Source organism: Lolium rigidum, chromosome 7, assembly GCF_022539505.1.
Source record: "Lolium rigidum isolate FL_2022 chromosome 7, APGP_CSIRO_Lrig_0.1, whole genome shotgun sequence".
NCBI lineage: Eukaryota > Viridiplantae > Streptophyta > Magnoliopsida > Poales > Poaceae > Lolium > Lolium rigidum.
Genome location: NC_061514.1, coordinates 276,034,786 through 276,050,094, shown reverse-complemented (window position 1 = coordinate 276,050,094; position 15,309 = coordinate 276,034,786).

The following is a 15,309-nucleotide window of genomic DNA, read 5'->3' as shown; positions in this document are numbered from 1 at the left end:
GCAAATCAAAGATAAAATAAAAAAACGCAGAAAACCTGAACTTGCAACCGGAGACAATGGCATGAAACCAAATTGGACTCCACACCAAGAGGGTAACGATGCAGTGCGCCGCTGCCGTCGAGACCGCGAGGTCTAAGGTTTTCACCCGAGCCATGCCACGGGGTGGATACCCACAACGACGCCCTCAAGAGGGTTACGACACTCGCAGGCATCGCCGCCGTTGGCGCTGAGGCGCTAAGTTTTCACCCGGAAGCATCCGCACACCGCACCCGAAACTCAGCCGCCCCTTGTCCCCAAGTTAGGCTTCCGAAATATGATCTGGGAGTTGCCAAAGCCGAAGCGCTGCCAACACCAGGATCCCCCATCATCTGCTCCTTGCCATCTCCATGACCGAAGAGAGAGACCACCACCACTGCCACGTTGCCCGCCGTAGAGCCAACTGCTCAGTCCACCTTCCGAGGCCGCCACCCCGGCATCCCCACGAACTCGAGCCCATGGCTTGATCAGCACACCGCAACACGAAACGGGCAGGGTATGACGACACCATAGCATGCAACCGTCAAAGCAAGTGGCAACCTAGGGGAGGGGATCCACCCACCGCCACCAGAGGAGCACGCGTCCGGACGCAATAGCATGGCCGAGAAGGCCTAGATCAGGCCCGGCCGCCTGCCAGGCCACGATCAAGCCCCTTAGCCAAGCCGCGAGCTGTTGCGCCTAGGCTGTCGCCGCCATCCAGCTGCAGCTTCATGCCAGACCTACCCATGCCACCACCGAGCCGCCATGTGCTAGCCGTATGCCATGAACGGCGTCGCTGCAACCTCACTCCTCGCAAGACGGCCCGGCCAAGACCGCACACCACCGCAAAGAAGCACCCCCGCCACGACGCCCGGGGACATAGCCACGCCGTTACTGACGCCGCCACGTCGTTGGTCAAGCCGGTCAATTTTTTGGCATCCCCGAACTCAGCCACCGAACAACAGCCAGAACAACGCCTCCACCTTCTCGGACATAGGACGAACCTCACGGGCCGCGCTGCCAAGGGCCGCCGGAACCGGGCCCACCTGGCCCAGATCCGGTACCAGCAGTGGTGCAGCATGCGAGGGGCTCCGGCGACGTTGGCCACATCCAGACCCTCCTGGCCCAGGACGAGGCCTGTTCGGCCCAGATCGGGGCCCGCCTGGCCCCACCTGAGCGGTGCCGCCACCAGCATCTCCCCTCCACCGCTGCCCTCCGCCGCACGCTGCGCTCGCCCAGCCCTCCGCCACGAGCCGCCATCGACTTGCCTCACCGCCGTCGCTGGACCGAGCTCGAAGAACCCCTAGGAGCACCGCCATCGTCCGCTACTGCGCCGCGCAAAGCTGTCACGCGAGTGGGGGAAGGAGGCAGGGACGTAGACAAGGGGGGACGAGGGGGGGCTCAGCCACCCCCATGGTTAGGATTTTATGAAGAACCTCACTAGAACTGTAATTTCTTGCTGATTTAGCTTACTCTGCCCCCCTCATGAAGTTAGCAACACTATTTTGCCCCCCTCAAGGTTGAAAGCTGGCTCCGTCCCTGGAAGGAGGTCCTGCCGCCGCCGGCACCGCGCGGGCTTTGCCCCGCGGCCCTCGCCGGTGGTGGCGGAGGAGGAGGGAGGAGGAGGTGTGGAGGTGAGGGGGGCTAGGGTTCGCCCGATCGTCGCCCGCGGGGGACAACCCGAGCGAAGCGTTTTTTCTCGTTTGGTGTTTGTTTTTCGAAAAACAACTTCTCATCACATATAATTGAAACGAAACATTGATCAAGCAAAGCTCAAATATTACAAATCTATAGTTCAACTTTTTTTTTTGAGGGAAAATCTATAGTTCAACTTAAACAACATAGATCGATGATAGTTCAACCTAAACGACATAGTGCAAAAGTGCAAACACAAGCTCATAACTAAAACTAGAGGGCATGGCACTCGAAGTATGCGTTCTTCCCGTGCTAGCGATGAGTTGGAGGAGGAGCTCAAATTGGGGAGCACCACAAGGAGCTAGAGTGAGCTCCTGGGCTTTGCATTGGGTGTGAGCTTGCAACACGCCTTGCTGCTGATGAACCGCGCAGGGGGATGGTGGCGTGAAGGGGACTCGATCCGCGGCGGCAGAGGGGCTACATGGCGTCAGACGAGGGTGTTGGAAGCATCGAAGGAGACGGGAGCCATGAAGGAGGCGTCAGGAGGCTGGAGAGGATCCACAGATTCGGGGTGGCTGAAAACGTTGGAGAACGACGGATCCGAGAGTGGGACGAATGGATCTGGCGGTGGAGTGGGTCGTCGGGGGCCAGAGGTGGAGCGGGCGGGATATGACTTCGCATGGCCCAGTGCACAATAGGAGATCTGTGAGGAGGGAAAGATGGTGGAATTGGCCGTGAAACTTTATTCTGGCTACATTTTGGGGAGTGGTATTTTGGCAAATAGGAGCATACTAGAAGGACTATGCGCGCGTTGCTACGCGCCGTTTCTTGTTACTTGTCGTTGTTAAGATAGATCATTTTATTCAGATTAAGAAACTTCTAACTTCTGCAAAGTCAGAGCATTGCTTCAAAAATAGGGATACATTAGATCAATTACACGGTAGAAGAGTAGAACCATTACACATGCGGCATGACACAGAGCGGGAAGGAATGGCAAATGGTGCAACATCAACAGCGTTATTCAGCGCAAGCTTGTTCATGCTTCACTTCATCCTGGTACCAGCAAATGCAACCTGAAAAATATATAAAACTGGGTGTTAGGACAGGGATCCATTTAGCTAATAGTAACTGTTATGGAGATTAAAAAAATAGTTGGGGGCAATAGGAAAATAGGTAGAAGTATTAGGCCAGCATTCATCCTTAAGAAAAATCCAGTGTGGAACAAAAAGCAAACATGTATCTGCTATGAAAGGTTCATCGACCATCATCTCCATGTCCTTTCAGCATGTGTCGTGGTCCTTTAATACATATATTTATCGATGAAAAATGAATGTCCAATAGACTTGCACCACAAAAAAGATGAAAATTATATTATCTCTATCATATTTGTCAGCTGCATGAATCACCTAGATATTTCCCAGGAGATTAGATTCTTCGTTTGCTATATGCACCGATTCGCTTTCTTGAACAGATTTTTCAGGAGTGTTTACTATGATCTGTCAGTTACAGAGAAATATATGCATACATAGCGTGACCAAACGAACTGCAAAAACAACAAAAGGATTATCCACGTATCACATTCAACAATACACTTACAAAAATCTTTGGTTGACTTGTATCTTCAACACTGAACCAAGGTGGCCATTATATTCAGTGCAAGGCCCAATGGGTGCGGTTTTGGCATGCCCTGATTGAGGCCATGTGTCACCGGAAGAGCATGTAAGGAAACAAAAATACATGAATGTACACCTAGCCTAGTCATTCCGCTAAGAAAATATCAGCACCATTATGCCATGTAAAAAATCACCATGATGCGCCTCTAATTTTACTGAATATAACTTTGGAGTATACGAAAATATATGTACGCTCCGTCTCCGCCCGTACGCTTCCGGCGCCGGATCGGCCGCCGCCCCTACCCACGCGTCTTAAACGCGTCATTTCACACGGCGGGGTGGTGGCCGTAGCGGCGGAGCGGCGGTCGAGCGACGGGGATTGCTCGTCGGAGCGGCGGCGGGCTGCGGCGGCGGGAGAGGAGCGGCGGGAGGGGAGTAGGGTTTCCGAACCGAACTCCCCTCCGCGAACCCTTTTAATAGGGGCCGTGCGGTGAGTTTCTCAGCCCCCTGAACTTCCAGTTCGGGCCGGCCCATGTTTACGGATTCTGATCTGCGCGCATTTCAGCCCGAACCCGTAAATCCGCCGGAAAAGTTCGGTTCCGACGGGATTTACGGTCTCTGTTAGAGTTGCTCTTAGAGCTCTTTAAAGATGCTTCCCTTATTTTGAAATGCATGTTACACATACTTTTTGATTTTTTTTTAAATTGAAACAAAAAATTCGCACGTACATTTTCACGAGCTACGTGCTCGTAAAGTGGTTTCATGAAAAAAAATGAAACAAAAGTTATGTTCCTCTCTAGCGCAGGCCCATTCACCAGACACGAGCAAGAACACCGAGGTAGCGCAGCGGGGGCCGGTCGATTTGCCGACGAACATGTCCATGGAATTCCTGCAGCGTAGAAGAGATGCAACACGAAGGGGAGCGATTTGGTTATCGCTTGGAATTGGGGATAAGTAGTCTCAGTGATTTGAGGTTCGTTTTAACACGTGTTGAACGTAGGAGTTGGTCCACCAACGGGGAGCTGTACGACCCATGTCCTATAGGATTATTCTCCCCACTAGGCACGTTATTACATCATCTCTCTTGCATGTGATAATCATCGGCACACGAAAAAATGCAACACATAATCTTCCCACACACCCACCACCACTGTTAGCCACGTTTTCTCCTTAAAAATGATGCTTAGCAAGAAGTAACGAAGGGCGATCACTGGTGTGCATATTTTTGTCGGTTATAAATAGTTAGTAAGTCGATGGACCGAGTGACAAGGTATCGACTTGTCAATGCCTACAGATTGTAGATTAGGGTTTTCAGGGAAGTAAAGGGCAAGTAGATCTCGAAGGTTCAGCCGGAAAAGTACTCGACTGCTAAGAAATTAGGGTTGTGTTGACAATGAAATCGATCCTCTCTTTATCCCTCGACTCCCCCTTATATAGGAGCCGGAGCCGAGAATTTCGTGATGTACAAGTTACAAAGTCCGGGAGACTCTTTGAGTTCGTCCCGTAATAGTTACAAGTCAGTATTCTTAATACAACTCTATCTTCCCCTAATTATTCCGGGCTTTATAAACTTCGGGTCGTGGGCCTTCAGTAAACCCCGGGTACTATCTTCGGCAGGCCCATTAGGGATGCCTATGTCAGTAGCCCCCGAGATTTTGCTTGAATCGAAGAATCAGGGAAAATCTCCATCTTTGCAATCATCATATGATTTCTTCGAATCAATAAATAACTTTCATAAAACAATCGTATATTGTACAGGGATAACGGTAATTGGGGCTAGTTCATCTGACGGATCAGGTACCAGTTAACTGCTCTTGTGGCAATCCGCAAAAACCTACTTGAAGATCACGTCCCTGGACATGATCTCGGGATACTGGTGTAATTCGACATGTGCCGCTTAAGGTCTTACCAGATGCCAAATTCCAGTCATGTTTTATCGGGTACGTAACGCGTTCGTTAGGATTTTCTTTGCATCTGTTGATACGGAAAAAAGTAGCAGAGCGCATTCGGAGGCGATGCCAAGCCGCGCAGGACGGATCCTGGGGACTTACCTTCGCAAAGTACTGCGGCATTCAGAGATTAATTCGCGACTGAGGCGCTCTGAGAATATATTGTCGAGTGCCTTTTTCGGCTGCTGGAATAGCACATTTATTCGAGTTAACGGATGACTTGTATATTCTTATCTTGTCCTCCCGATGAGAGTATATAAAGAGTTATTTGTATAACTCGAAATATGCTCACCATGCCTTTTTTAATTTCATCGGGTACGCGAAAAGCGTTCCCGATGGGAGTAGCCCCCGAGGCTACATCCAAGTGCTTGTACTTGGTTGTAGGCTCACCTTTTTAGCACCTTTGTCGCTATATTGTCACCTGACGTGGGCATAACCCTTCGGGTAATCGACATTGCCCTACCCTATACGATCTAGCTGGAGGCCCATGAAGGTATTCGATGACAAGGCGGGCCAATTGGATAGCGAAACGGAAGATTCCTTGACAGGCAAGGCAAGGAAGGAGCCGAACAAGGAAGGTTTAGAGATAGAACTATTGTAAAATCTAGCCGTACTCGGTTAGACCTCTTGAGACCTGGCCTCCTATATAAAGGCCAGGAGAGGGGCTGCCGAGGGACACGTACAATCTTAGCAATCTTAGCCACCAGAAGTCTAGAGCTAGGTCGCCGCAACACTTAGCCTCTCGACGAGATCTCAGCCGAACCCTTCGGCACCCCATTGTAACCCAATATTCTCATAATCAAGATCGAGACGAGCGGGACGTAAGGGTTTTACCTCATCGAGGGCCCCGAACATGGGTAAATCGCTCTCCCCGCTTGTCCGTGAACCGATGTCTCGTGTCGGCTTACGAGATTCCATCAACCCTAAGCCCCTATCGGAGGGCATTACCGAGGAGCACCCTCGACAATTGGCGCCGTCTGTGGGAACCCTGTCGGCACAAGGCAGGTCATCGGCAGTACCAGTCACGTCTGCAGCGTTCTTACTTGAGTCACCAACACCATCAGATCCGAAGGACTCGGTCCGCTGCAGATCCTTTGAGTTCGTACCACATCTCGAGCCGCCGCACTCGATCCCTGCAGAATCGTGCGACGGCATGAACACAACTTTTGGTGGTGTCCACTTTATCATCGATTCTGGAGGCTTTCTTCGCCTCCCTAGGGCGAGTGCATCTGGCCCGAGGACCTCAGTTTCGGCAGGTGTCACTCCGGCAACAACCCTGGAAGTTCCATCCAGAAACATGCGAGAAGGCAGCCGAGGAAGTTTCGACCTCACAGCAGGGCGAAGGAAAAGACGAAGGGACTCATGTCGTGAAGAAGAAGAACGTACAGCAACTCGCCCTCATCAGGTCGAACGAGGATGCCAGGACACGCAACCGATCCATGGCCGCACTCGCTCGCTGTATCTATCGGCTACGGAGCAGCTCGAGGCACCATGTTACCTTCACTCTTACATTGATCCGAAGGATGGTCGAGAAAAATCCAGTCATCTGCTAAGGAACTGCCGACACTTCCTGGAGATTCGACAGTTCTGTGACGACCTCAGAGCCGAAGCCATGTCAAGAGTTCACATAATGGAGAGAAGGGCATGATCTTACGGTTATCCGCCAGAACCGTACGTACCAGAGCCATACGAGCCAGCAGAAGGAAACAAGTATGTACCAACTGAGGTGTTCCCGGAGCCATGTGGGCAGGTCAATATGATCCATAAAACCACCTTTTCGAAAAGGGAAATCAAAAAATTCTCGCGAGAAGTGAAGTATGCGGAAGTTGCTATGGTTGATACACCCGATTTCATCGACTGGTCAGAACAGAGCATCTCCTTCGGCAGGGCAGATCATCCGAAGGCCGTCCCTAGACCAGGTCATGCAGCCCTTGTCCTTGAGGCGCAGATCAGAGGGTACAATATGAGCAAAGTATTCATGGACGGAGGAAGTGGTTTGAACCTGCTATTCGCTAACACGATGAAAGCAATGGGTTTAATAGTCGACATGCTAAGAGAGTCCGATACAGGATTCCATGGCATCATACCGACTCGACCCGCTTATTCCCTAGGCAAAACATCACTGGATGTAGTTTTTGGCATGCCTAGCAACTTCAGGAAGGAAAACATCGAGTTTGAAGTAGTCGACTGGGAATCTCAGTACCACGCCATCCTCGGCAGGCCTGCCTTTGCCAAATTTATGGCCGTACCTCATTACGCGTACACGAGACCGAAGATGCCTGGCAACAATGGGACTCCAATAACCATTCATGGAAGCTTTACCCGTTCAGACAATTGCGACAGAGAATTCCAGAAGATCGCCTCAAGGTTCGGAGCAAAGGAAGAACTCAACGCTGTCGACCCTGTCACGGATCACACACAGCCACCAGCCGACAATCGAAACGTAAGGGCCGACGAATTTGATGCTGCGAAGGAAGCAAAGAAGCTGCAGGTGCACCCCACTGACCCGAAGAAGACGGTCAATACGTCGGCAGACCTTGCGATGCATAGGAAGGCGCGCTCATCGAGTTCCTCCGTGAGCGCTGGGAGATATTTGCATGGGAACCATCCGACATGCCAGGTATCCCCAGGGAACTCGCTGAGCACGCCCTCAATGTTGACCCGACAGCCAAACCAGTACAACAGTCGATGCGCCGATTTTCCGAGCCGAAGAGAAGAGCAATTGGTGAAGAAGTTAGTCGACTCCGCAAGGCAGGATTCATTCGAGAACTTAAGGAAGCTGAATGGGTGGCTAATCCCGTTATGGTGCCGAAAAAAGACACGACCGCTCTCCGCATGTGCATCGATTACACCAGCCTTAATAAGCACTGCCCAAAAGACCACTTCCCGTTGCCTCGTATAGACCAGATAGTCGACTCCACAGCTGGATGCGACCGTCTCTCCTTCCTGGATGCATACTCCGGGTACAACCAGATCAAGCTCAAGAAAGAAGACCAGGAGTTAACTGCGTTCATCACCCCACACGGTGTTTTCTGCTACAACGTCATGACTTTCGGGTTGAAGAATGCAGGGGCAACTTATCAACGGTGCATGCAAGCTTGCCTTGGAGAACAGATCGGGAGGAACATCGAAGTCTACATCGACGATATTGTGGTAAAAACGAAGCACGCCACCACCCTCATCGACGATTTGCGGGAAACCTTCGACAACCTAGATGTTGGGGGGATGACCCCCGGTATGCCAAAGGCATGCCAAACCGGATGGTTTGAGCCATCAAGATACCGGTTTGGAGTTCATTCCGGATAAGCTTTTGGGCTAAGTAAATCTTACCGGTATCCCAAAGAGAGGCATATCGGTATGAGCTAAGAAGACACCGGATTGCCGGTAGGAAGTGCACTGTAGCACGTCGGCAGGATTGGTCAAAGATTCTCTCAAGAGCTAGAGGACAAGGATGACCTAAGCAAAGTAGCTTTAAACGAGGCCCTGACGCCAAAGAGGAAGGTGACGCCAAAAGCAACCGGAGGACGTCAGCCTCCCTGATTAAAGAAGATACCGGCGTCACCTATGATTAAAGTAACTTTGTAAAGTAGTTTGTCTGTTTAAAGATGCCATTAGGGTTTCTTCCCCTGTAAGCCACCCTCTCCCCTATATAAGGAGAGGGGGCACACCCCCGTCGCAGAGACGCACGTACGTTCATAAGCAACCTTGTATCCAGAAACCTGTAATCTTGTTCTATCATGGAATAGAGAGATCTAGAGCAGAGTTCTTCCTTGTGTCTCTCTTCTTCTACCTCTGGCCTAGGCCAAGTTCTTGAGGAAAGCACCCGGAAGTTCATCCAATCTAATCAAAAACCTTCCCCCGAATCCTCTAGCGCCCATTCGGCCCCAACTTAAGCCATCCCATGGCATCTGTCTGTTCACCACGACGACAGTTGGCGCCCACCGTGGGGCATGAAGCGGCGCTTGCTGGAGTTCATATTCGGGCGGGTCTCCTCGACGTCGCCGGCGAGCGGACGGTATCTGCGCTCGTGCAGCGCATCTACTCCATGGACTTCATCAACGACAACGCGGGCTGCTTTGCCAACGGCGGCATCTTCCCCAAGAACGGCCGCATCATCGAGTTCGGCAGCCACCGCATCTACTTCGGCACCGTCCCTGTGCGCCAGCGCCTCTCGCCGGTGCTGGTGGCACCGGACCCGCCAAGGTGGCTATGTGCTGGCCGCGCCGCCGGCAGCGTGGAGGTCATGATGGCTGGCGCGGTTGGTGCTGGCAAAGAAGCTGTAGAAGAAGGTGCTGGGCGTGCAGCATCGACCCGTCCGGCCAAGCCTCCGCTGGAGCGCGACGCAGGCGCTGCGGGAACATCTTCCGCACCACCGGAGACACCACTTCAAGCGGCGATGAACGTGCTGGCGACGCCCATCGCGCAGAACATCGACCCGGCAACGGCTAAGGCGGAGCTGGAGGCGACGCGCAAGAAGCTGCTTTCCGGGGGCGAGGACATCATCCGGGCGCAGCGCGAGCTGAACCTAACCCTACGTGAGTATAACGCTGCCCATGGCTTTGCTTCAGTTAGCGCTCAGGCTGCTAGGATGCCGGAAAACCGGCTTAAGGCTCGCAATCTAGATCAGGATCTGCGTAAAGAAGTTCTTGCCGGCAAAAGCACCTCTGCATCTGTGAGCATTGTAGAGAAACCAAAGTACAGTAGCCCGGATAAAACCATAAAAGCTGCTAGGGCTGCTGTAGAGATGTGTGAATCGCTTATCGGAGATGCTTTAGCTAAACAACAGGATCGTGTTAGGGAGTTGCTTGATATGATAGAAGCACAAAATGCCGAGCTTGCTAGAGCGAACAAAGCTGCGGCATCAAAATCTGTGCGTTCAACAAAGAATGCCGGAAGCAAGTCCCAGGGGCAGGCGTCGTCCCCTCATCCGGACAGAAGAAAAGAAAAAGAAATAAATGCGCAGCAGATGACTGTGTACGATCCGGTCCTTGCCGGAAAACAACAAGCCGGGCAACACGATGTCGGTAGAAAAAGCCAAGGGGCAGATCGAGGCTACGCCAGAAGAGGCTATGCCGGAAACAATCATGCCGGTAGATATGAAACCGGGCAAAATTATCGAGCTGCAAGGGCAGCGTACGAAGAGGAGGAAATGCTTCACCCAAGGTACCGGCAGGCAAGGGCCGCGGTACCGGAACATTACGATGAAGCTGATTCAACAGCAGAAAGACTCACGGCATACCGGAACCCGTTGGGGGAACGCGTGGGAGAGAGACACCTGCCAGAACGGGATGCGAGGCACCGGCTGGATAGAGTGTACTTGTCTGAAATGATCGAGGCAGAAGGTCCTCCGGGCCCACAATGCTTTGGTCCAAGGATCATGAAAGAGGAACCACCGGTTCGCAACTTCCAGTTGCCTCGTGACACAAAAACATATGATGGCACCACTAAGCCGGAAGATTGGCTCGCGGATTATGTGACCGCGGTGTACGTCGCTGGCGGCGGAGGAACCGTAACTGGTGGAGGAAACCGGCATTGGGCCGTGAGAATTGTACCATCTTTCCTGGTAGGACCGGCACGAATCTGGCTAAACAACTTACCGGCAGGAAGCATAAATGGCTGGTTGGACTTTGAGGAAGCTTTTGTGAGTAATTTCAGCAGCACATACCGGAGGCCCAACAGGCCGCAGCAGCTCGCCTTGTGCGTGCAGCGCCCAAATGAAACAGACCGAGATTATTGATACGTCTCCGACGTATCGATAATTTCTTATGTTCCATGCCATATTATTGATGATACCTACATGTTTTATGCACACTTTATGTCATATTCGTGCATTTTTTGGAACTAACCTATTAACAAGATGCCGAAGAGCCGACTTGTCTGTTTTACGTTGTTTTTGGTTTCGAAATCCTAGTAACGAAATATTCTCGGAATTGGACGAAATCAAGACCCGGGGTCCTATTTTGCCACGAAGCTTCACGAAGACCGAAGAGGAGTCGAAGTGGGGCCACGAGGGGCCGCCACTATAGGGCGGCGCGGCCCAGGTCTTGGCCGCGCCGACCTGTAGTGTGGGGCCCTCGTGTGGCCCCCCACGTTGCCCTTTCGCCTACTTAAAGCCTCCGTCGCGAAACCCCTGATGCGAAGAACCACGATACGGAAAACCTTCCAGAGCCGCCGCCATCGCGAAGCCAAGATCTGGGGGACAGGAGTCTCTGTTCCGGCACGCCGCCGGGACGGGGAAGTGCCCCCGGAAGGCTCCTCCATCGACACCACCGCCATCTTCATCAACGCTGCTGTCTCCCATGAGGAGGGAGTAGTTCTCCATCGAGGCTCGGGGCTGTACCGGTAGCTATGTGGTTAATCTCTCTCCTATGTACTTCAATACAATGATCTCATGAGCTGCTTTACATGATTGAGATCCATATGATGAGCTTTGTATCGCTACTAGTTGTGTGCTACTCATGTGATGTTATTAAAGTAGTCTATTCCTCCCGCATGGTGTAAAGGTGACTAGTGTGTGCACCGTGTGGTTCTTGTCGTAGGCTATGATCATGATCTCTTGTAGATTGTGGAGTTAATTATCATTATGATAGTATTGATGTGATCTATTCCTCCTTCATAGTGTAATGTGGACGAGTGTGTGCACTATGTTAGTTCTTGGTTTATTTTGCAATGATCTATTATGCTCTAAGGTTATTTAAATATGAACATTGAATTGTGGAGCTTGTTAACTCCGGCATTGAGGGTTCGTGTAATCCTACGCAATGGTGTTCATCATCCAACAAGAGTGTAGAGTATGCATTTATCTATTCTCATTATGTGATCAATGTTGAGAGTGTCCACTAGTGAAAGTATGATCCCTAGGCCTTGTTCCAAATACTGCTATCGCTGCTTGTTTACTGTTTTACTATGCTTCTACTGCCTGCAATATTACCACCATCAACTACACGCGCCAGTTGTGGACAGCAAGCTATTTTCTGGTGCCGTTGCTACTCGCTTATTTATACCACCCGTATTTCACTATCTCTTCGCCGAACTAGTGCACCTATTAGGTGTGTTGGGGACACAAGAGACTTCTTGCTTTGTGGTTGCGGGGTTGCATGAGAGGGATATCTTTGACCTCTTCCTCCCCGAGTTCGATAAACCTTGGGTGATCCACTTAAGGGAAACTTGCTCGCTGTTCTACAAACCTCTCGCTCTTGGAGGCCCAACACCGTCTACAAGAATAGAAGCTCCCGTAGACATCAAGCTATTTTTCGGCGCCGTTGCCGGGGAGGAAAGGTAAAAGGTACTCACACTCCGGATCTCGGCTACTAAGCTATTTTCGCCGTTGTAAGTACTCGAAGCTATTTCCTTTAGATCCCGCAATTGCATCTTTTTGTTTCTTGTTTACACTAGTTTGGCATAATGGACAAGAATGAGCTTCTTATTCTATTTCCTGATTTAAAACATGGATTGTTTGATGCGAAAATTAAAAAACCTATGAAATCTTATTTGCATGCTTGGTAGTAATATTAGTATGAACGCTTTGAACACCATTGTTGATAATGATATAGAAAGTTCTAAGCTTGGGGAAGCTGGTTTTCATGATCTTTTTAGTCCCCCAAGCATTGAGGAGAAAATTTTCTTTGATGATACTTTGCCTCCTATTTATGATGATTATAATGATATTGGTCTTTTAGTACCGCTTTGTTATGGAGGATAAAATTGATTATGATTACAATATGCCTCCTATATTTGATGATGAGAATAATAATGATAGCTACTTTGTTGAATTTGCTCCCACTACAACTAATAAAATTGATTATGCCTATGTGGGGAGTAATGATACTTTTATGCATGTGAATAAGAATGCTTTATGTGATAGTTACATTGTTGAATTTGTTCATGATGCCACTGAAAGTTATTATGAGAGAGGAAAATATGGTTGTAGAAGTTTTCATGTTACTAAAACACCTCTCTATATGCTGAAAATTTTGAAGTTACACTTGTTTTATCTTTCTATGCTTGTTGCATCATGCTTCATGAATTTGTTTATTTACAAAACTCCTATGCATAGGAAGCATATTAGACTTAAATTTGTTTTGGATTTGCCTCTTGATGCTCTCTTTTGCTTCAACTACTATTTCTTGCGAGTGCATCATTAAAACTGCTGAGCCCATCTTAATGGCTATAAAGAAAGAACTTCTTGGGAGATAACCCATGTGTTTATTTTGCTACAGTACTTTTATTTTATATTTGAGTCTTGGAAGTTGTTACTACTGTACAACCTCTCCTTATCTTAATTTTGTTGCATTGTTGTGCCAAGTAAAGTCTTTGATAGTAAGGTTCATACTAGATTTGGATTACTGCGCAGAAACAGATTTCTTCGCTGTCACGAATCTGGGCCTAATTCTCTGTAGGTAACTCATAAAATTATGCCAATTTACGTGAGTGATCCTCAGATATGTACGCAACTTTCATTCAATTTGAGCATTTTCATTTGAGCAAGTTTGGTGCCATTTTAAAATTCGTCTTTACGGACTGTTCTGTTTTGACAGATTCTGCCTTTTATTTCGCATTGCCTCTTTTGCTATGTTGGATGGATTTCTTTGTTCCATTACCTTCCAGTAGCTTTGAGCAATGTCCAGAAGTGTTAAGAATGATTGTGTCACCTCTGAACATGTGAGTTTTTAATTATGCACTAACCCTCTAATGAGTTTGTTTCGAGTTTGGTGTGAAGGAAGTTTTCAAGGGTCAAGAGAGGAGGATGATATACTACGATCAAGAAGAGTGAAAAGTCTAAGCTTGGGGATGCCCCGGTGGTTCATCCCTGCATATTTCAAGAAGACTCAAGCATCCAAGCTTGGGGATGCCCAAGGCATCCCCTTCTTCATCGACAAATTATCACGTTCCTTCTCTTGAAACTATATTTTTATTCGGCCACATCTTATGTACTTTACTTGGAGCGTCTGTGTGCTTTTGTTTTTGTTTTTGTTTGAATAAATGCTTGTGTGGGAGAGAGACACGCTCCGCTGTAGCATATGGACAAGTATGTCCTTAGGCTCTACTCATAGTATTCATGGCGAAGTTTCTTCTTCGTTAATTTGTTATATGGTTGGAATTGGAAAATACTACATGTAGTAATTCTAAAAATGTCTTGGATAATTTGATACTTGGCAATTGTTGTGCTCATGTTTAAGCTCTTGCATCATATACTTTGCACCCATTAATGAAGAAACACTTAGAGCTTGCTAATTTGGTTTGCATATTTGGTTTCTCTAGAGTCTAGATAATATCTAGTATTGAGTTTTGAACAACAAGGAAGACGGTGTAGAGTCTTATAATGTTTACAATATGTCTTTTATGTGAGTTTTGCTGCACCGTTCATCCTTGTGTTTGTTTCAAATAACCTTGCTAGCCTAAACCTTGTATCGAGAGGGAATACTTCTCATGCATCCAAAATCCTTGAGCCAACCACTATGCCATTTGTGTCCACCATACCTACCTACTACATGGTATTTATCCGCCATTCCAAAGTAAATTGCTTGAGTGCTACCTTTAAAATTCCATCATTCACCTTTGCAATATATAGCTCATGGGACAAATAGCTTAAAAACTATTGTGGTATTGAATATGTACTTATGCACTTTATCTCTTATTAAGTTGCTTGTTGTGCGATAACCATGCTTCTGGGGACGCCATCAACTACTCTTTGTTGAATATCATGTGAGTTGCTATGCATGTCCGTCTTGTCTGAAGTAAGAGAGATCTACCACGTTAATGGTTGGAGCATGCATATTGTTAGAGAAGAACATTGGGCCGCTAACTAAAGCCATGATTCATGGTGGAAGTTTCAGTTTTGGATATATATCCTCAATCTCATATGAGAATAATAATTGTTGCCACATGCTTATGCATTAAAGAGGAGTCCATTATCCGTTGTCCATGTTGTCCCGGTATGGATGTCTAAGTTGAGAATAATCAAAAGCGAGAAATCCAAAATGCGAGCTTTCTCCTTAGACCTTTGTACGAGGCGGCATGGAGGTACCCCATTGTGACACTTGGTTAAAACATGTGTATTGCAAAGATCCGGTAGTCCAAGCTAATTAGGACAAGGT